A 23697-nucleotide genomic window follows, 5' to 3' on the forward strand; every position below is an offset into this window, starting at 1 on the left:
TAATAACTAAAATTTGTAATTTTAAGAGTTTTAGGGAATTGGTATTATTCCTGGAGCATTAGTCAGACATTGAGAAAGTTCCCTGGTTAACTCCTACCTTTTAGATCTTAGCTCAAACATTATTTTCTCAGAGAAGTCTTTTCTGAAATTCCCACTACCAATATATTTTCATAGCAGTCATCACTGTTGTTCTATTACATTGTTTGAACTTTGATGAATGTGTCTCCCCATCCACATGAATACACAATAGACTGTAAATTCCATAAAGCAATGACTATGAATCCTTTATTCTATATAGGCTGAATGTGTGATAGATTGCCCACCGCACTGAACTATTTTTTCAGTGAATTAATGAATTGCATGTGTCTAAATTTCCTTGGGATTCTAAACCAGGCAGTATTCCAAAATTTTAACATTCAGTTTTAGTGCGTGGGATACATAGGATCTAAAAAATGCAATCATTGAATGAGTCAAAAGATCAAAAGAGATTCATTGAAGTCGGAAACTTATCTGTGTGAGATGTAAATTATTTAGTAATATATTAAAATTATGAATGTGGCTTTATGATGATGGTATTATTGTACGAATTAAAGGAAGGACTCAAGATGCACCCCAGGTCTAAATCCTACTTCATAGATAACTGTCAGAACCCACTAGGTCCCTCTAAAATCAATGTGCATCCACCAGGCATATATTCGGTCCCTGCCGTATTTCCCCTGCCCTAGTTTTGGTGAAATTTATGCAAAATCTTAAACTGCTAAATAGACCCAGCAGTCATGTAGCCAATAATATGCTTCATAATTATAAGCATTTTATTAGTAATCTTTGGTCTGAATCTAAGGTGGAATGTTTGAACTAGGATGAATAAGGAGCAGATGATAGGGGAAGCAATGGGGAGCTATTTTGGGATGATACTTCTTGAATTAGCAAATCATTACAGGGTAGACACCTTTGACTTGAGCAATCCGACAAATATAATAAAGAAATAACAGTAAGCATATAGAGCACCTGACTACTGCTGATCTTTTAATTGGGTGCACACTCTGATCTTCAAACTGTTTAATTGGATCTGCAATAATATTCCAAGGCAAATATATTTTAATGTATACAAAGGGAGCTTTAAAGTAAATTACCTAAATTACAGTAATAACTTTGCAACTGAATGCTTTTTCTCATCTTTCTCTACAGTAACTTGCTAAGATCGTAAAGGAATATATTTATTATTTTTATCATAAAATAATTTAGATTGCCAAGTTCTATGCTAAGTTCTGAATTAATAGTTATTTTGGCTTTAAAATGCCACTGTAAACTTAATTACATTAATTATACACATATATGTTTACTTACACAGAAATTAGTCACCCCTTGACTGCTGACATTTGAATCTACTTTTTCATAAGCATTTCTTATTAAGTATATCAATGATAATATCTAATTAATTTACAAGCTACCCTGCTAAGGCAAACTGGAAATCCTTTAGGGTAAAAGGGATATATCAGGTTCACTGGTATTGTGTTCAATATTAACATCATTGTGGCCGTTTTTTTCTTAAATATTGAACTTATTCAACTGTGATCAGAAACCATGCCCCAAATGACTTCAATTATTTGAAATTTGTTCAACTTACATTATGATCTAAATTTTGCTAAGCATTTATGTGCCTTAGAAGGAAAGTGAATTCTGTCATTTGTGGTTAAGTGCTTTCCACAGCTTTGTTAAGTTAGCTTGATAATTTTGTTTTCAGATCTTCTATATCTTTTTTGGTCTTTTGGATAAATATATTTTAAAATCAAAATTATTTCTGAGTTTTGGTGAAGCAGTGTAAGAAGCTTGAAAGTCATCACTCTGTCCTGAACACAGGTAAAAGCTGAATAAACCAAAATGTCAACAACTCTTATTAGATCCTAAGAGAAGTGAGATCATAGAGCAAACTGCTACACCCCAACTGGAAAGACTGACAGGTGAATAAAGAGAATCACAGAGCTCATCAAACCAGAAACTCATGAGCCGCAACCTCCATGAAACCCAGTGCCAGGGTAGGAAAACCTAAACTGTAGTTGATGAATAATTGCTGGAGTCTCAGTGCAGACAAGCATGAGAATTTAAAACATCCAGGGGGCCCAGTCATCAAGGCCCCAACACTTTTGTGAGTTCTACCTCCTGGAGCTCTACCATGTTCTCACAGTGAATATCATAGAAAAACATCCTCATACTTTGAGCAGAGGAAAGGAAAAATGAATCATTTTAAGTATACCCTTCAAGAAAGATGAAGAGCATTCCCTTCTTCCTAAAAAGATCTGCCCTCAGTAGAAACTATTTAACCAGAGCCTAACCTGCTATTTCCCACAATCTAACTGACCTAGGGAAAGGAAAATACCCAACTCTAGCCCACTTTAGCTATCCTGTGCCACACAAGGTGGTTGGGGAATGAGAAGGACATGTGAAGTTCACAATCCAGAGATACTGGCTCACTAAAGACTAAGACCTAAACAGAGGTCTATACAACATTTTCTCTCCCCCCACATGTTACCACCATATTACTAAAAGCTGTGTGTTACAGTTCATTTTACCTATTACATCTTTTCTGACTGTCAAGAAAAAATTACAAGACATACTAGAAGCAAAAAACACAAGTTGAAGAGCCAGAGTAAGCATCAAAGCCAGAATCAGATACGGCAGGGCCATTGGCATTATCAAACCAGGAATTTAAAACCACTATGATTAATATGGTAAAGCTCTAGTGGATAAAGTGGACAGCATACAAGAACAGACAAGTAATGTATGGAGAGAGATGGAAATCCTAAGAAAGAACCAAAATGAAATGCTGAAGATTAAAAATACTGTACTAGAAATGAAGAATGCCTTTGATGAGCTTATTATCAGGTTGGTAAAAAAGCAATTGTGAATTTTGCCATTACTTTCAATTACAGGAAGATGGTAAAATGCACACAAGCAAATGTTTCATTAGTTAATTTGAAACTTGAATATTCTTAGCATATACCCTAGTTTTCAATACATTCATGCTGCAAAAAGGCATTGTAATGAGATGCCACGCAGGCTTGTGTAAATTTCAGGAAAATGTTAAGATCATTTCTCTACAGTAATATTCCTCACAAGGAGCTTATTACAATTACCCTTCTCTATGGTTTTTCATTTCTAAGGTATTTCAGTGCCTAAACTGAACTTAGAAATTTGAGAACACCCCAACTGAAAATAGATATATGTAGGCCTGCAGGAACAGAGATTTGATCATATCCTTTGAAAAATTATTTAACTTCCCAGGTTAGGGGAGGTCAGTTCAACATTGGTGGTTAAAGAAATTTGTGAAGGGCCAGAAACTGAGAAGTCAAGTTCGGAAGAGAGATGGTTGCATTATATTACAATGAAATTAATATTTATTATTTCCATTTTACTTAAGATAAAGCTTTCTAAATGAACATAATGTTATAATCTCTAAGAAAACCAAGTCTAATTGCCTCTCATTCAGATTGCAATCTTAAAGGTCTGATTTTTCTGTAAAAACACTGTTTATTCTTAGATAATAGCATATTCATAAACAAACTCCTGTGTGTTATTTGTTTCATCATTTTCTAGTTAGTCAGAATGCAGCATTTACTTGCATGAATCTGAACTCAGGCATTAAAGCTAAATGGATTTAAACTAGAGGACATTTTGTTCTCTATAAACAGCAGGATGACTGTAACATTTCCACATTAAGGCAACAACAATGAAAATAAAAACAAATCACAACAATTTAGATAAATTCTAGAATTCTGTTGTTTTATCCACCTAAAACCTATCTTATTTTTTTGCATGAGAAAAGGAATAACAGAAGTTTTTTGAGGATTCACAAACCTTCTCCTTGTATTTAGAACATGTTTGCATTTTTGTGGTGTTATGCATTCTGAGAGGTAATAATATCATAATTTGGGGTCTTTGTGCTATCTTGCCTCAGGTTAGCACTTGAGTGAAAGAACAAAGTTCAAAAGTTCACATAAACATCCCAAACAAATGATTTGGAGAAAGGGAACACTCCTTTGAAGTGCCCTCTGTGTTTAGTACATAAATACAAACGGTAGCATCACATTTTGTTCTTTGTCCTAAAGCTCAGTGAAATTCAATTATGTTTCAGAATGGAAGAAAGTGAATAGTAGGCTAGATGTGTCCTTAAACCAATAAATTCTCTGAAAATAACTCAATCCTTCATTGTTTTTATATCTTTTCTCCACCTGCTCCACCTGTGCCTCCAAGTGAAAGCAATTTTACAGTCAATAGTTGTTGTGGGGCTTGGATTTGTTTTTTTTCCTCTCTCTCTCTCTCAGTCAAAAAGATGGTAAATCTTGCTTTGAATGGGGCCAAACAGTGGAGCCTAGAGGGAAGGAAAATAGAGAGTAGGACCAGAAAAAAATTTTAAGTGAAATGAGGGCTTTTATATCACAATGTAGGTGGAACCTGCCTTTAAATTATCTTTGAACTACCTCAAGGATGGGGACTGCTCTTATCTAGCCTTAGGCAATACTTTCTAAATTTATTTTTTAAGTTACAGTTTCAATGATTATTACTACCACAAGTGAATTCTGAGTTTGAAGTGTATTTTATGAGTCAAATTTCTAATCTTTCACTCTAAGGGAAAAAAGACAAGAGTCGGAAATTTTAAATAGAAAATTTGAAATCAATGAGTATAAAATGGCTTATTTTCTCTATTTTTATTTTAACAGTTCGACTTTTCCTGTAGACTAAGGAACAGCTAATGGCTTATGTCATTCAACTGTCTTTTACAAAGTTAGCAAAAACTAACAGTTTTTTGAGGTTAAGAATAACAATAACATTAATAGTTATATTTTACCGAAAGCTTATGATGTTAAGCTCTTAAATGAGCTAGGTTAGTTTTCAGCTTATAAGGTAGATTCTAGTAATGACCATTTAGCCAAGAAAACCAAATCTCAAGGAAGTTAGGTAATTCTCCCAAGTTAGTAAGTGAAAAAGTCAAAATTATAACGCAGGCTGACTTCCTTAAAAGCACACTTCACCTCTCTCCTGCACAGACTCTAACACTAAGCCTATATTCTTCCTTTCTACTACCTCACCAAACCTGAAAATTTTCTTTTCATTCTTTAAACTTTATTTTAAATAGGAACCATCCCTTAGTAATTATAAAGATTCCAGGAAGTAAATTGGAAACTACTTTCTGACATTGCTGCTTTTCTATTACTAGCTTTGTTTACCTGTGCCTTGTAATCCTATTTCTTTCAATGTTGCACCTGAACAGAATATTTACCATCAGCAAATCCACATTTACTCATATTGCCTGAAAATATTCATTTAGCAAATATAATGTTCTAGGCTCTGTTGAATAAGTTAATAAAGAGATGGTTTAGTATGAGAATGTGAAGGGAATTATGCATTTGGCTAAACCATCCCCTTGAAGGCAATGGGAAGCATTTAGAATATTTAGTAGGATAATGGTATACTCTGATTTGACGATAGAAAAATCACAAGGCTGGATGTTTGGAGAAGAGCTTGGAAAAAAGTGTGTGAGACTGAATGCAGGGATATTTGTAAAGAGGATTTTGTTGTCCAGTCTAGGCAAGAAATAATGAAGGTTGGATCTATCACAATATGAGAAATTGAGAAGTCGGGTAGGTAGAAGTTCTCTATTGAAGAGAACCCAACTTGGAGAGAATCAGACTGAAGTTGTGTACTGACAGCAAGAAGGAAAAATACCTAATACACTTGAGAATAAAAAGTCCCTCCATGCAGCTCAGGGTGTCAACAGAGACAGAAACACATCAACCCTGGAGTTTTCATGCATAGAAGGAAAGCTGGGCTGGGCAGGGTGGCTCACACCTGTAACCCCAGCACTTTGGGAGGCCGAGGTGGGCGAATCACTCGAGGTCAGGGTTTCGAGAACAGCCTGGCCAAGATGGTAAAACCCCATCTCTGCCAAAAATACAAAAATTTGCGGGGCTTATCTTCATACACTCCTGGCCAAATGAGGAATGAGATCTGTTGCTCTGTAGAGCAGAGAAAACAAGGGAAGAAAAGTATGGAGCTAATTGTTTCTGACATAAAGGAAAATTTCCTGACACCTCCTCAGAAAGAAAGATGATCCAAAGCCCAAGAGTATAAGTGAGACGTCAGAGAGTGAGCCCTTATGTCCCTGTAATATAACACATGACCAACTACCACAAATAACTACAACCCTAGCTGAGCTACCCCTCTAACTCTTGCCACATTTAACATCACTTTTTGAGCTCTAGAGAGTTAATTTAAAGAAGTGGAGGTGAATTATTTAGTCTGCATAAAGTAAATTTGAAAGATTTTACTTTGCATCTAGCTAACATTATCAGATTGACTAAGTTCTCTTTTTTCATTTTCCAAGTAAAATACTTATAAAAACACAAAATTTAAAATAATAGCAACACTAAAAACTAAAATTGACAGGAAGCTGATTGTTAGAAACTATTACAAATGCCATGGATAAAATTTGCTAATTAAAACGAATAGTAACCTCATATTATCTAATGGGGGTTACTATATTTATTTACTATTTGATTTACTATTTTTTATATACTAGATAGTTTTATTCACTATCTCTGTCCTGATAGGCTGTATTATGAGAAGAACATACGAAATTATATTAGCAATGATGATAGGCAGAGGTATGATAAACAGAAGGGAAATAAAGTGTGGCCAAATAATGAGATTTACACCATGGGGACTCAAATGATAATATTTAAGTATTGAGTCTGACAATTAAAAACTAAAAAATATATAATTTAAATATAACATTAGTAAAATTTTAAAATAGGGCATTTACTATCACAAATACTGGAGAAACATATGACATATTTTTAAAAACTGAAAAGGAGAAGTATCACATAATTATTAACAAAAGAATCAAAGAGAAATATAATGAGCAGACATAGCAATTGCAATGGCTTAAATTCAACACAAAATCAGTTTGCCTAAAAAAAATTAAACAAAATAGCACAGATAAGTTAAAAGAAAAGTGATGGGCCAAGACATTTAGGAAAAGACCAAGAAAAAATTCAGGTAAATAATTAAGTTATATAAGGAAAATCATTTTATGTTGAAAAACATTTCAATTCATAATAAAATGATGACTATCACAAAACTTGTTTACTGAATAATGCTCTCACAATAGCAAATATGAAAATTAGAAAATGCTAAAGTTGACAGAAATGATTAAGTTGACAGAAATAAAGTTGACAGTATTAGAAGTGCATAATAACCCCTCCTTCATATTTTAGCAAATTTGGTAGGCAAAAATTAGCATATAAAGGATATTAATTATACATTCATTTAATTTGTATCATATAGACAATACAGAGTATGTTATACAATATAGGTATCATTCCTTTAAAAATAAAATACAGGATTATAAATCATTTTACTATAAAGACACATGCACACGTATGTTTATTGTGGTACTATTCACAATAGCAAAGACTTGGAACCAACCCAAATGCCCATCAATGATAGACTGGAGAAAGAAAATTAGGCACATATACACCATGGAGTACTATGCAGCCATAAAAAAGGATGAGTTCACGTCCTTTGCAGGGAAATGGATGAAGCTGGAAACCATCATCCTCAGCAAACTAACACAAGAACAGAAAACCAAACACCACATGTTCTCACTCATAAATGGGAGTTGAACAATGAGAACAGATGGACACAGAGAGGGGAACATCACACACCAGGGCTTGTTGAGGGGGTGGGGGACTAGGGGAAGGATAGCATTAGGAGAATTACCTAATGTAGATAACGGGTTGATGGGTGCAGCAAAACACCATGGCACGTGTATACCTATGTAACAAAACAGTGCATACTGCACAGGTACTCCAGAATTTAAAGTATAATAATAATAAAAAAATACATAATTGGAAAATCAATAAATTCAACTACATCAATTATCACAAACAGAATTAGTAGGCAAATTAGACTATTTGGCATCAATAATACAGATAGATATGATTTTGTAAATAAATATTTATATAAATAATTTTTTTCAATGTTAGCAACCCAATAGAAAAATGAGCAAAGGACTGACTACCAACAGAAGTGATACAGATATATAACAAAAATACAAATAAATTTTAAGCTCATTATTCATCAAATATATGCAAATTAAAACAGCAATGAAATTAGAATGGCGATCATTAAAAAGTCAGGAAACAACAGGTGCTGGAAAGGATGTGGAGAAATAGGAACACTTTTACACTGTTGGTGGGACTGTAAACTAGTTCAACCATTGTGGAAGACAGTGTGGCGATTCCTCAGGGATCTAGAACTAGAAATACCATTTGACCCAGCCATCCCATTACTGGGTATATACCCAAAGGATTATAAATCATGCTGCTATAAAGACACATGAACACGTATGTTTATTGCAGCACTATTCCCAATAGCAAAGACTTGGAACCAACCCAAATGTCCAACAATGATAGACTGGATTAAGAAAATGTGGCATATATACACCATGGAATACTATGCAGCCATAAAAAATGATGAGTTCATGTCCTTTGTAGGGACGTAGATGAAGCTGGAAACCATCATTCTCAGCAAATTATTGCAAGGACAAAAAACCAAACACCGCATGTTCTCACTCATAGGTGGGAATTGAACAATGAGAACACTTGGGCACAGGAAGGGGAACATCACACACCAGGGACTGTTGTGGGGTGAGGGGAGGGGGGAGGGATAGCATTAGGAGATATACCTAATGCTAAATGATGAGTTAATGGGTGCAGCACACCAACATGGCACATGTATACATAAGTAACAAACCTGCATGTTGTGCACATGTACCCTAGAACTTAAAGTACAATAAAAATATATATATTAAAAAAGCAAAAAAACCCCAAAAAACAAAAAAAAGAAATTAGAGGACACCTACCAAATAAATTTTTTAATTATTAAACCAAGAGAGGATGTCATAGGCTGAGCAGTTTCATACACTGCTGGTAGAAAAGATTTCTGGCAAATAATTGAAAGACTATAGGCTTAACAATGTTCACATATTTTCTTTTTATTCAGTAGAGTATACGTTATAGAAATAATACAAAGTATGCAAAAGATTTCTCCATATAAATGTTCCTTGAAATATTAGCAATAAAAAGAAAAAAATCCAAACCCAAAAAATCCATAATCTTCTATTTTGGACTGTTCGAAGGTTTTTTTTTCAATTTACCATTTTAAAAAAAATTTTAGAATGCATATACTGAACCCCTGAAGGTTTCAGGCAATACTTCATAATCAATCTTGTTAATATTTTGGTTGTGAAATATCTCACTCTAACTGGGATAAATTAACTAATAGCCTCAAATCAGTTCAGTTGAATCTTGCCACCAAATTAAATCAAACCAGCTCAGGTGCCACCAAATGAGTTACAAAGATACTTTTCATAGCTATTTGGATTTTAAATTATATATACAGGATTGAGGAATTGTAATGATATAATATTAAGTTATGAAGTATCCATATGATAGACTATGACTCAGCAGATAAAAATTACAGAATTGAAATATTTTACAGTACAGGGAAAGGCTCTTATATATATCTAGTGAGGATGTTAGTATTTGAAACTGTATAGAGAGTGTATTTCCAATTTTTAATAATATTTATGTGTATAGAAAAGGTCTAAATGACATACTATGAATGTTAGCAGTAGTTCTCTACAAGTGTTAGGGTTACAGTTGATTGTTCAGTTTTATTTATAAATCTTGTCTATATTTTCCAATTGTTTAATAATGAGCATATATTCTTTTTATCTCAGAAAAAAAATACTTGGGTTAAAAGAAACAAAAAAAAAAATACACAGGTAGCTAAAGTGTAACCTAAAATGGTTCTCATATATTTAAGATGCTATTGGATAAATCTAAGTAAATGCTCTTTAATTCACAGAGAAAGGGATGCATACATTTGGCACAAAAAAACATAAAATGTAATTTATTGGCTATAAAGGTGATTAATAGCAATAACAGTTCACTTAGGAATGTTTTGGAATCACAATCCCTAAGAAAGTTTAAATAATTTACAACTCCTGCCTGTATGCTTTTATTTATCATAAGGATGTGTTTTATGTTCCAATTTCCTCCTTTAGAAGAAAGTTGATAAATTGGTGATAGTGTGCTATATGGAGATTAAAGAAAATGGAGTAAGGAATGAGAAATTAATTAACTTCAAGATTCTTTCTATCCTTTTTTATTCATTTCATCCTGGAATATGGAGAAATGATAACACAAGAAAGTATTAACCTATACGTTTGCTCACTAAAATTCATTATTCCAAATGTTATCCTGAATATATACTGGAGACTTTCTATGAACCTTCCTTGTCTCTTAGTATTTTAGTTCTCAGTCAAAAGTCTTGATGAATAGATTCTGTAATTTTTTTATTTAACACATACCCCCCAAAGCTTTTTACTTTAACGTTACCATGAGTGGCTCAGTCTCTTCGTTCCCTAAAAAGACTGGAATTAAAATAACTCTTAAGACTCTTAAGACTATCCCTATATTAAGTTTGCACTAAGCCCCCAGGTTAGGACAGACTGACCTCCTCCTGGCTATTACAAACAAGTTTTAACTGCAAAATAGATTGATGCATCTCTTTGTTTTGTTTTGTCTTGTCTTTAGATTGATTCATGTAGGCTTATCACAAATTGTTATAATTAAGCCTCTGGTGGTATTTTTGAAAGCAGAAAGAAAGTCTGTGAAGGGCATAGGATCATTTTAAATGTACCTGAAGTCTTTAGCAATAAGAGAGAATACACTTCAGCAGAAGGGTGAAGCATGTTGTTGTTGCAGACTTCCTGGATATAGAAAGCCTCAGAATTTAAGGTTGTAGTTTCAAGAAATATAAATAGTAACCAAAAACCAAGGACACGTCCTAGCCATGCCAGGGGACTTGCTGAGCTTAACAGTGGTATGCTGGCACCAACTTGCACTGGCTCAGGAAAGCCATTGTGTTCATCCCTTCCTACTTCCACATTGAGGGATGTCATGTTGGTAGTTTGAAACTGGCCATGTTGGGAGTGGTTGAACCACAGATATCATCAAACACTACAAATTAAGGTTTGTTTGTCTTTTCCTGAGAGGTGATTGTTAAACATTTGCTAACACACAGTTAATGAGGGGGTATAGTTTTGAGAATTTTAATAACATAATTAGTGGTAGATATGATTGTGCACTATAGCTGTACTACTTCAAGCAACATAATTAACACTGGGTAGAAATAAGTGATAAAGGCAGAGACATAACAAATGTGGATAGCTTGTCACCTTTTAATAATGAGAAGCAATAAGACCTCTGGAGTACTGAAGAACACAATCCTGACTGAAGACTTTAATCCAACAACTTGAGAGAGTTCTATGACCTATGGTTGTCTGGATGGCAACAGTATTATGCAGATTCACACCAATTAACCAATCTTACCTTGAGAGTAGTGGGCCACAAACTAAGACACAGAGGCAAAATCCAGGCACTGCTTAAACTTTTTGAAATAAAGCTTTATTGCAAAACATTAATGCTCATTTATGCATTGCCTGTAAAAAGACTACACAGTCTACAAGGCTGAAAAAATTTACCATCTAGCGTTTTACAAAAAAAACAAAAATTGCTGATGCCTGCTTAAGAGGATCAATACCTTTATCCCAATAGAATTAAGGCTCTCATGGAATGTGTCAAGAGGGCTTTGCCCTCAACACCAAGTTCCAAGAATAGAAGCATGATGTTTATGATGGAATGAAGATTAAAAGTAAACTCAGGAGTTTGGAATCTTGGTCAAAGTCCACAAATTTAAATCAAATAAAAATAAATGTAAAAGACTTGAGCTTAAGTTTTTTTAATGAATAAAAATATATGTTTATTTCATTTTGAAAGAAAAAATTTGGGAAAGTTAGGTGTCTACAGATTATATATGAGAAAAACTTGGCCACTAAATAAAGCCAACACCATCTAACACAATATCAGTTGAAGTTTAGTAGGTTAAACAAAGTGTCATTCAAAAGTTATTTTCAGAATACTACTTAAGAAATACATACAAACTTAAATATTTAGAAAGAACCCTTAAAAAACCACTTACCAAAATGTTTAAAGTGGTTCTATCTGGGTTTAGAGATTATAAATGCTTTTCTGTTTTCTTCTTTCTATATTTTCTTCATTTCACACTTTTTTAAACAATGTGTTTGTTATTGTGTTTTTAGTACTTTTATAATTTTCTAAGTAATAGAGTTTGAATGTTTGTTCCCTCCAAACCTCATGTTGAAATATAATCTCCAATGTTGGAGGTGTGACCTGGTGCAAGATGTTTTTTTCACAGGGGTAGATCCCTCATAAATGGTTTTACGCCATCCCCTTTACAAAGTGGTGATGAGTGAGCTCTTGCTCTTATAGTTCAAAAGAGGTGTGGTTGTTTAAAAGAGCATGGCATCTCCCCATCTGTATCTTGCTTCCACTCTCACCATGTGACATGCTGGCTTCCCATCAACTTAGGCCATGATAGTAAGCTTCCTGTGGCCCTCACCAGAAGCCAAGCAGATGTTGGCACGATGTTTCTCACTCAGACTGCAGAACTGTGTGCTAATTAAGCCTGTTTTCTTTATAAATGACCCAGTTTTAACTATTCCCTTATAGAGACAGAAGAATGGACTAATATAGAAACTTAGTGCCAGAAGTGGGGCATTACTATAAAGATACCAGAAAATGTGGAAGCAGCTTTGGAGCTGAGCAATGGGCAGAGGTTGGAAGAGTTTGGAGGGCACTGAAGAAGAAAAGAAGATGAGGAAAAGTTTGGAATATTTTAGAGAATGATTAAATCATTGTAACCAAAATTCTGATAGAAATATGGACAGCGACCAGGCGTGGTGGTTCATGCCTGTAATCCCAGCACTTTGGGAGGCTGAGGTAGGCAGATCACCTGAGGTCAGGAGTTTTTTGAGAAATATGGACAGTGAAGGCCAGGCTAAGGAGGTCTCAGATGGAAAAGAGAAATTTATTAGGAACTTGAGCAAAAGTCACACTTGTTATGCATTAGCAAAGATCTTGGTTGCCTTGTGTCCAGAGTCTAGGGATCTGTGGCAGTTTGAACTTAACAGTGATGACAGAGTAACTGGCAGAAGAAATGTTTAAGCAGCAAAATGTTCAAGAGTTAGTCTGGCTGCTTCTAACAGCCTGCAATCAGATATGGGAACAAATAAATGACTTAAAGTTGAAACTTATATTTAAAAGGGAAGCAGAGTGTAAAACTCTGGAAAATTTGCAAGCTAGCCATGTGGCAGAGAAAAAAAAGCATTTTCAGGAGAGGAATACAAGCAGGCTGTGGAGGAACCACTTGCTAGAGATATTAGTATGACTAAAAGGGAGCCAAGTGCTCATATCTAAGACCAATGGGAAAAAGACTTCAAAGGCATTGCAGAAGTCTTCAAGGCAGCCCCTCACATCACAGGTTTATAGGCCTAGGAGGAAAGAATGGTTTGGGGGGGCCAGATCCAGGGCCCCATTGCCCTGCTCAGCCTCAGAACACTGCTCCCCACATCCCAACAGCTCTAGCTCAACAGGACCCAGGTACAGCTTGAGCCACAGCTTTGAAGGTCACAAGCCACAAGATTTACTAGCTTCCATATAGTGTTAAGTGGCAGGCACACAGAATGCAGGCATGAAGGAGGCTTGACAGCTTTCTCCTAGATTTCACAGGATGTGAATCCTGTTAACAGGGCTGTATCCCTCACTGAGAATTTCTACTAGGGCAGTGTGAAGAGGAAATGTGGAGCTGGAGCCCCTACACAGACATGGCCTACTGGAGCTGTGGAAAGGAGGCCACTGCCCTTTAGACTCCAGAATGTTAGTCATGGGCAGCTTGCATCCTGAGCCTGGAAAACCTGCAGGTACACACCTCCAATTCATGACAGCATCCACAGGGGCTTCACCCTGCAAAGCCACAGAAGCAGAGCTGCCCAAGGCCTTGGGAACCCACCCCTTGCACCAGTGTGCTCTGGATGCAGGACATGGGATCAAAGGAGATTATTTTGGAGCTTGAAGATTTAACGCCTGCCCTGCTGGGTTCCAGACTTGCATGGGGCCTATTACCCCTTTCTTTTTGGCCAATTTCTCCCTTTTGGAATGGAAATGTTTACCCAATGCCTATAATACCATCTTATCTTGGAAGAAAGTGATTTCTTTGATTTGTATTTGATTTTATAGGTTCATCAGTGGAAGGAACTTGGCCTTGAGTCTCAGATGAAACTTTGGATTTGAACTTTGGAACTTTGAAGTTAAGTCTGGAACAAGTTAAGACTTTGGGAAACTATTGCAAAGGCATGATTCTATTTTGAAATGTGAGCAGGACATGAGATTTGGTGGGTCATGGGATGAATGATATAGTTTGGACATTTTTCCCCTCCAAATCTCAAGTTGAAAAGTAATCCCCAAAGTTGGACGTGGGGCCTGGTGGGAGATGTTTGGATCATAGAAACAAATCCTTCATGAATGGCTTAGCACTGTCCCCTTGGTGATGAGTGAGTTCTCATTCTGGTAGTTCATGTGAGATCTGGTTATTTCAAAGAGCATAGAACCTCTCCCCTCTCTCTTTCTTGCTCCCACTCTCACCATGTGACATGCTGTGTCTTTGTCTCCTTCCACCACGATTGTAAGCTTCTTGAGGCCTCACTAGAAGCCAAGCAGATGCTGGCACCATGCTTCTCATACAGCCTGCAGAACCATGAGCCATTTAAATCTCCTTTCTTTATAAATTACCCAGATTCAGGTATTCTTTTATAACAATGCAAAAACAGCCTAACACACTAAGTTTAATTGTAGTGTCCAGATCAAAAAAGTTTATAAAATGTGAATGTAGGTAACACTACTAAACTATATACTTAACAATGGTTAAGATGTTAAATTTTATGTTATGAATATTTTGCCACAAGTTTTTAAAAGCTAATAATAAGAAAAGTAGTTTAGTATAGTGAGGTACCAGCTTATTACTTACTATTGAACGGTTCTGTACAATTTTTAGCCCTTCAGAGCCTTATTTTCTCCTCTGTAAGATAAGATTAGTAATAGATATACCATATCTATTATATATACCATATATACTCTAATATAGTTAACCAGTCTCTCATTAATACACACAATATTCTTTCTATTGAGCAAACTTACTTTAGATCTCTTGCTTCAGTATAACAAAGCAACAATGGAGTCTAATAAATTCTGGCTTCTGCTGTAGATTAGAGAGATCTCATTCTAACAACATATGCTGGGCAAATTCTTAAATCAGAGAGCTGAGCTCATACATCAATTAATTAGTCTTAACTCTATAGAAAGACAATTCCAGCAGGAAGAGATGAGATGTAAGCACTTGCTTCCCCGGGGCAGACAAAGCCAGATGTCAGTAAGAATAATTCAGCTAGAATTGTTAATAAATTAATAGAAGCTAAGTGTGGGCTAGTGAGAGACCATAGAGTCCTAGGGATTGCAGATGAAAGTAAAGTTCTCACCTTTTCTCCATAGACCCCAGCACTCATGAAAAAGCCTGGCAAGAGTCCTAAGAATCAACTCTTACAGCACTGGCCTGAAGGTAGGAACTGCAGCTACTGCAGAATGGCACTGGGGCCATAGAAGAAACACACTTCAGACTCAGCCTGCCTCCTAAATAGATTAACTCAATCCCTGACACTAAAGGCCTAACAGAAAAAAAGGGTACACCCACTTCCAGAAATAAAAACCATTCTTTCCTACGTAACATGACTAGTATTTAACAAAAAATGATGCGGAATACAAAAAGTAAGGAAAATAAAACACACATGCATACACACACTACCAAGCAAAAAAGCAATCACCAGAACCAGATTCAGATATGATGCAGATGTTGAAACTAAATGACAGGAAATTTAAAATAAATTTTATTAATATGTTTTAAAGTTCTAAGAGAGAAAGTGAACAACATGCAGGATCAGGCAGGTAATTTCAGCAGAAGGATGGAAACAACAAGAATGAATCAAATGGAAATGTTAGAAACAAATAGTACAATAACAGTGACAAAGCATGCCTTCAACTGAGTCATTAGTAGACTTACAAGAATCTAGCAAAAGAATTAGTAAACTTAAAAATAGATTGACAGATATTACTCAGACTGAAACACAAAGAGAAAAACATACTTGGGAAAAAAACATCCAAAAAAACCAAACAAATAAACAAACAAAAAACAAGAAGAGAGCATCCAAGAGCTGTGGAACAATATCAAACCATCTAACATACATGTAATTGAAATTCTAGAAACAGAAGTAGAGAAAAAGGCAACAGAAATACTTGAAGGAAAAAGGCCAAGAATTCTCCAAAATTGATGACAGACACCAAACCACAGTTTCAAGAAGCTCAGAGAACACCAGGAAAGATAATTACACAAACTTACACACCCCAGACCAAGGATACCATCTTCAAACTGCTGAAAGCAAAAGACAAAGAAGAAGTGTTGAGACAACAAAAGAAAAAGGAGGATACATACATACGGGGAAAGAAAGATAACAATTAGAGGGATGATGCAAGCCAGAAGACAGTAGTCTAGCTTTACAGTGCTGAAAAAGAAAAATTCTCAACCCAGAATTCTATCCCTAGTAATAATATCTTTCAAATAGAAAAATAAAGACTTTCTAAAATAAACAAAAACTAGGAGAATTCATTGCCAGCAGGTTTATATACTACATAAATGTTAAAGAAAATTTTTCAGGCAGAATTTTAGTGGGTCTAAAAGATAATCAGCTATTTAAAGCAAAAATATTAGCTTTAACCCATTATCAACCCATTATGTATTAATAGCATATGTAAAAGTAAAAAGAATGACAATAGCAACAAATGATTGAATGTGTAAAAAGTAATGGGATTGCTGGATCAAATGATAGTCCTGTTTTAAGTTCCTTGAGAAATTGCCAAACTGCTTTCCACAGTGGTTGAACTAATTTACATTCCCACCAACAGTGTATAAAGGTTCTCTTTTCTCTGAAATCTTGCCAACATCTGTTATTTTTACTTTTTTCTTTTTTTTTTTCTTTTTTTTTTTTTTTTTTTTTTGACAGCATCTCGCTGTCTCACCCAGGCTGGAGTGCAGCGGCATGAACACAACTCACTGCAGCCTCAACCTCATGGGTTCAAGCAATCTTCCCCACTCAGCCTCCTGAGTAGCTGGGACCTCAGACATGCACCATGATATCTGGCTATTTTTTTTTATTATTTTTTGTAGAAACAAGATCTCACCATGTTGCCCAGACTGGTCTCAAACCCCTGGGCTCAAGCAATCCTCTCGCCTCACCATTCCAAAGTATTGGGATTATAGGCATGAGCCTATTTTAATAATAGCCATTCTGATTGTTGTGAGATAATATCTCATTGTGGTTTTGATTTGCATTTCTGTAATGATTAGTAAGGAGGAACATTTTAAATATGCGTGTTGGGTGCTTGTACGTTGTCTTTTGAGAAGTGTCTGTTCATGTCCTTTGCCCATTTTTCAATGAGTTTGGTTTGGTTTTTGCTTATTGTTTAAGTTCCTAATAAATATGAGATATTAGATCTTTGTCAGATGTATACTTCAAAAATATTTTTTCCCACTTTGTAGGTTGTCTGTTTACCTTGCTGATAGTTTCTTTTGCTGTGCAGTAACTCTTTAGTTTAATTAAGTCCCACTTGTCAACTTTTGGTTTTGTTGAAACTGCTTTTGGAGTCTTCATCATGAAATCTTTGCCAAGGCATATGACCAGAATGAGATTTCCTAGGTTTTCTTCTTGGGGTTTTTATAGTTTTGGGTCTTACATTTAAGTCTTTAATGCATTTTGAGTTGATTTTTGTATATGGTGAAAGAAAGGGTTCCAGTTTCATCTTCTATTTATGGCTAGCCAGTTATCCAGCACTATTTATTGAATAAGGAGTCCTTTTCCCATTGCTTGTTGTCAGTTTTGTTGAGGATCAGATGGTTGCATGTGTGTGGCTTTATTTCTGGGTTTTCTAGCCCATTCCATTGGTTTTATGTGTCTATTTTCTTACCAGTACCATGCTGTTTTTGTTACTGTAGTCTTGTAGTATAGTTTGAAGTTGGGTAATGTGATGCCTCTGGCTTTGTTCTTTCTGCTTAGGACTGCTTTGGCTATTCAGGCTTATTTTTTTGGTTCCATATGAATTTTAGAATAGTTTTTTCTTTAATTCTGTGAAAAATGTCATTGGTGGTTTGATAAGAATAACATTGAACTTGTACATTGCTTTGGACAGTATGGTCATTTTAACAATATTGATTTTCCATTTGTTTGTATTATCTCTGGTTTCTTTCAGCAGTGTTTCTTAATTTGCATTGTGGAAATCTTTCACCTCCCTTGTTAGCTATATTCCTAGGTACTTTATCTATTTTGTGGCTACTGTGAATGGCATTATGTTCTTGATTTGGCTCTCAGTTTGGACACTACTGGTGTATAGCAATGCTACTAATTTTTATACATTGATTTTTGTACCCTGAAACATTACTGATGTTATTTGTCAGTTCTAAGAGCCTTTGGGCAGAGACTATGGGATGGGGTTTTTTAGGTATAGAATTATATATCTTCTGTAAAGGGAAATAATTTTACCTCCTCTCTTCCTATTTGGATGCCTTTCATTTCTTTCTCTTGACTGATTGCTCTGGCTAGGACTTCCATACTATGTTGAATAGAAGTGATGAGAGTGGGCATCCTTGTCTTGTATATGTTCTCAAGGGGAATGCTTCCAGATTTTGCCTGTTTAGTATGATGTTAGCTGTGGGTTTGTCATAAATGGCTCTTATCACTTTGGGGTATAGAACTGAGAAATTGTGATCCAGCCTTTGAAAAGAGAGTAGGAAGAAGATGTGCATGTTTTTGAAAATACATATTTATAAAATGAAATAAGTAAGAGTGTAAAGAACCTATTCACAATTATTGACAGCCATCTGCACATAAATTCTTTGTAATTTATTTTAATCAATCTATTTCTTCCTTTAATAAACTAAACATAATGTAACAGAGAAGAAAATGATAGAACCAAAACTGTAAAATGCTGGAATAGAGAAAGAAACATTTTACCTATTTTAAGATTCATACTAAAATGCACATAATCAGGAAAGAAGATGAGGACACTAGATGATTTATGACCCTATGGAGTGGTCTTTATAATAACAATCAAGGCAATCATTATTTCCAGGAAGATTATCTAGCATATGAAATGCTAGTCATGCATAGAATTATTATTAGGCCAAAAATATTTTTCTTTTATATCTTAATTCTTAGCAGGAAATACACTCCATTAAAAAGTAATCAGTTGACAAAAGTAATCTGTTAAATTGGTTAACTTTTTATTATCTTGTTTGTACTTTTAAAAAGTATAGTTACAGAAGCAGCACATGTGCACTATAGGAAATTTTTGAATTTAATTAAATCAATTTAATTACCATCAGTGTCCACCAATGCTCATCACCTTAATGTTTACCTTTCCAGGTCTTTATACACACACACACACACACACACACACACACACACACACCTCTCTCTAGTTTTACATCAATATAAAATTTTATTGTACATACCATTCCTCAACCTGGTTTTGTTTTTTTAGTAACTTTCTCTTTCAGTACATTTTATCTCATCTACTGCTGAGACTATGTTCAAAATTCCCCCAGTTGACCCAAAAAATATTACATACAGTTTATTTGTCCATTCAAATATCAAATGTAGGATCCAATCTTGCATTTGGTTTTATATTTGTTAAATTTCTTATAATTGATTACAATCTCTTTTTCATAATACTAACTTTTTAAAAATCCCAAGCCAATTACATTCTGTAGAATATTCCTGAATTTGTCTAGTTGCTTTGCCTTACTATTATTGAACTTGTTAGCCCGTATCCTATATTTCCTGTCTATAGTCTATATTCTGTATTGTATATTATGTTAGAAGCTTAATAAATTTAAATTATTTTTGCCAATAACAATTAAAGTGATGGTGTATACTTCATGTAGCATCATACCCAATGTCACATAATATCTGGTTAACCATCATTGGTGGCACTATGACTGATAAATTCTTACACTAAGTTATTTTGTTTTTCCCATCCACTATACAGATAGGCTTTTTTCCTTGTGATTAAAAACTAATCTATTAGGGTTTTTTTTTAACAATTAACCAATGACCAGTTTATCATCAATCATTTACTTAATGGTTTTGACACCAATTAATATTTTCCCCTTAATCTAATAATATCATTTGGGCCTGTAAAATTACATTTTCTATAATTTCTTGCATATTTTATAACTGGTTTTCTTCTGTTATACAGAAATTTTTCTCAAATATTAGGAAAATTGGTTAACAGGTGAAGATATAATAAATGGAATTCTCATACACACCTGATGAGAATATTTGTACCACCTCTTTGGAAAACAATCTGCCATTATCTAGCCAAGGTAAAGATATATACAATCTATGACCCAGCATTTCCATTTTAGGTTTAGCATTTTTCAATTTCAGGATACTCCACTTAAAATCAGATATCTACCGCTGTAAATTAGGCATCTATAAGTGCTAATTGAGAACCAAATTCTCAATATTTTAAATGAGAAAAATTATAATGTTTTATATATCAATTCAAAACTTCAACCAATTTTCTAAAACAGAACTAATTCACAGTAAAATGCCTATATATAACAACCAATCATGTTTGGATGTAAAAAGATTTAAATGTTCATTAAATGGTTGCTTTGTATACAGTAACCACAGTACTATGGCCTTTATTGATTCTCAGCTATACCTTTCACAGCATTTACACTTAATTCTATTTAAAATAGAACTCAAGATTTCACTCTTATCCCCACCTTTTTTTCACAACACACACACATTGTTTTGTTTAAAATGTAGTATTGAGCTTTGGGGGCATGAATGCACATTTTTGTGTGTGTGTAAGACATCAGCAAGTAATATATTGCAAAGACACCTACATTCTGAAGTTTGGATTTTAAAATCCAAGAGGTGTTTCACCAGGAAAATGTTAAGGTGTGCAACTCACCATTTATCCTAAATACATCCACACACATGCATTTGTAGCAGCATTGTTTACAGTAATCAAAAACTGTCAACATCCTCAATGTTCACTTATAGTAGCATGCATGAATTATGAAATATTCATATAATGGGAGAGTATATTAAAAAGAAAATGATATAGCCAAATATTATAGTATGGATTACCTCCAGAAACATGAACCAATACATTCCCGTTCATTTTAAATTATCTAGTCTGAGATGTTCTATCAGCACAAAATTGATTAAGACATAGGGATACCTCCAGGGTGGAGGGATAGAACTGTAATTAGGGAGAACGGCATGAATAGACTGGATATGTGTTTTGGAATGCTGCCAGTTTTACTTTTTGACTTAGGTTACACAAGTGTTTGTTTTATAAGCACTCATTAAACTACAATATATTTTCATGAACTCTTCTGGAAATGTATATGTTTCAGAGTAAGAAAAGGAAAAAGTGAGTGGAAAAAGTAAGCTTAGGTATTAATAAAGGAGATAGGATTGCAGGATGCTGCTAAGGGGCACCAACCCTTGGCTGCTCTATCTGACCGTATGTCAACAAATATATGACAACTGTAGAGTATAAAAAGAAGGTTACCCAAAATAAGACAGGGACAAAACCATTTGCAAAAGAGCTTGCACTTAGAAAAACAATACATTTGTTGGATTGGAACTTTATAGATAAGAAAACCTTCAATATAAATAACACGCTTTAAAAATATCTAGAAGATAAAAACTGAAAGTTTCCATGGGAACAGAATGGGCATTCATAAAATCATAAAATGTAAGAATACCATGAACTGAGGGTTTGTGCAAGAAATCCTGCAATTTTCAAAACATGAGGATGTCAGTGAAATTCAAAAGAAATCATTTTCAACAATTAAAAAAAATTTACGTAGAGGGTAATAACTTTGCAGTAATTTATTATTATTACGTATTCTTAAATTTCGGTATGTAACAGGAAAAAAAATCGAATACTTAGGCACCAAGTCAGAATATTTTAAAAAAGGTGTTTAATCATTTCATAACTAGTTGAAATTTAGTTTAAAATGAATGTTTTTCAGAACTTTAACCAGGCTGGGACACAAAGGCAAAAAAGTTGAAAAGCATTTGCCCAGCTACTTCTGATTCCCAACGTGTTGCCCTCTGCTGGCAGACTGTGTCACAGCTAATCCCATTAATACTACTTTTCTGCGGAACTTAATTTTTGTAAAAAATTCCACCTTCATTTCCATAAATGAAACGTATCTATCTTCCTTCAACAAAACTTTATTTAAAATCACTGTCAGCCCAGCGCGGGCACCGGCGCGGGCTATGGCTGCGACTTCCCTCATGTCAGCGTTGGCCGTCGGCTGATCCAGCCCGCTCAGAGCTGCCGCCTCTGTCCTCGCCCTTTCCACCTCGCGGCAGTTCCTTTGAACTCCCTCAGGGACGCGCTCTTACTGGTTCCGATAACTCTCTCACTGCCCTTATGAGCTAAGCTTTTGCACCAACTGAACAGCTGGCCAATCTAAAAATTTTTGCCTTTGCAGTCAGATACTCACTCTTGGTCTGTCAGCTTTGGATGAAGCAGTGGGGTTCTTGGGAAGAACCCATTGCCAACTAATGAAGCTGTTGTCAGGAAACTGGCCCAGTGGATCAAGCAGGAAGTGTGGCAGGAGGTGGAGGAGTAGCTGGCCTCTGGCAACAAACGGCCATGCCTGAGCATGGCTCTGGTCAGCAAAACTCCTGCAAGTCACTGCCATATCCTCAACAAAACCAGGGCAGCTGCAGATGTGGGAATCAACAGTGAGATAATTGTGAAACCAGCTTCAATTTCAGAGGAAGAATTGTTGAATTTAATCAATAAATTGAATAATGATGGTAATGTAGATGGCCTCCTTCTCCACCTGCCTCTTCCAGAGCACATTGATGAGAGAAAGATCTGCAATTCTGTTTTTCCAGATAAGGATGTTGATGGCTTTCATGTAATTAATGTAGGGCGAATGTATCTGGACCAGTATTCCGTATACCAGCTACTCCATGCGGTGTGTGGGAAATAATTAAGCAAACTGGCATTCCAACCCTAGGGAAGAATGTGGTTGTGGCTGGAAGGTCAAAAAATGTTGTAATGCCCATTGCAATGTCACTGCACACAGATGGGGTGCATGAACGTCACGGAGGTGATGCCACTGTTATAATATCTCATTGATATACCCCCAAAGAGCAGTTGAGGAAACATACAATTCTTGCAGATATTGTAATATCTGTTGCAGATGTTCCAAATCTGATCGCAGCAAATATGACCAAGGAAGAAGCAATAGCATTGATGTGGGAATAGATACAGTTCAAGATCCTGTAACTGCTAAACCTAAGTTGGTTGGAAATGTGGATTTTAAAGGAGTTAGGCAAAAAGCCAGTTATGTCACTCCAGTTTCTGGAGGTGTTGGCCCTATGACAGTGGCAATGCTAATGAAGAATACCATAGTTGCTGCAAAAAAAAGTGCTGAGGCTTGAAGAACGGAAAGTGCTGAAGTCTAAAGAGCTTAGAGTAGCCACTAACTAACTCTTGTGTCTTCTATATCACCAAAAGCACTTCAAGCCAGCTCAAGAAACAAAGCAAGCCGAGAGAAATG

At 35.3% G+C, this 23697-nt stretch overlaps 1 protein-coding gene and 1 pseudogene across 1 annotated transcript in view; one reads left to right on the forward strand and one right to left on the reverse strand.

Moving 5' to 3' along the window:
* FBXO4 (F-box protein 4) overlaps positions 1-23697 on the reverse strand; it is a 129817-nt gene that overhangs the window by 51596 nt on the left and 54524 nt on the right. The window lies entirely within an intron of this gene.
* LOC101150442 (bifunctional methylenetetrahydrofolate dehydrogenase/cyclohydrolase, mitochondrial-like) lies at positions 22397-23627 on the forward strand (annotated as a pseudogene).

The sequence above is a fragment of the Gorilla gorilla genome, chromosome 19, assembly GCF_029281585.2.
Source record: "Gorilla gorilla gorilla isolate KB3781 chromosome 19, NHGRI_mGorGor1-v2.1_pri, whole genome shotgun sequence".
In the NCBI taxonomy this organism is placed as follows: Eukaryota; Metazoa; Chordata; class Mammalia; order Primates; family Hominidae; genus Gorilla; species Gorilla gorilla.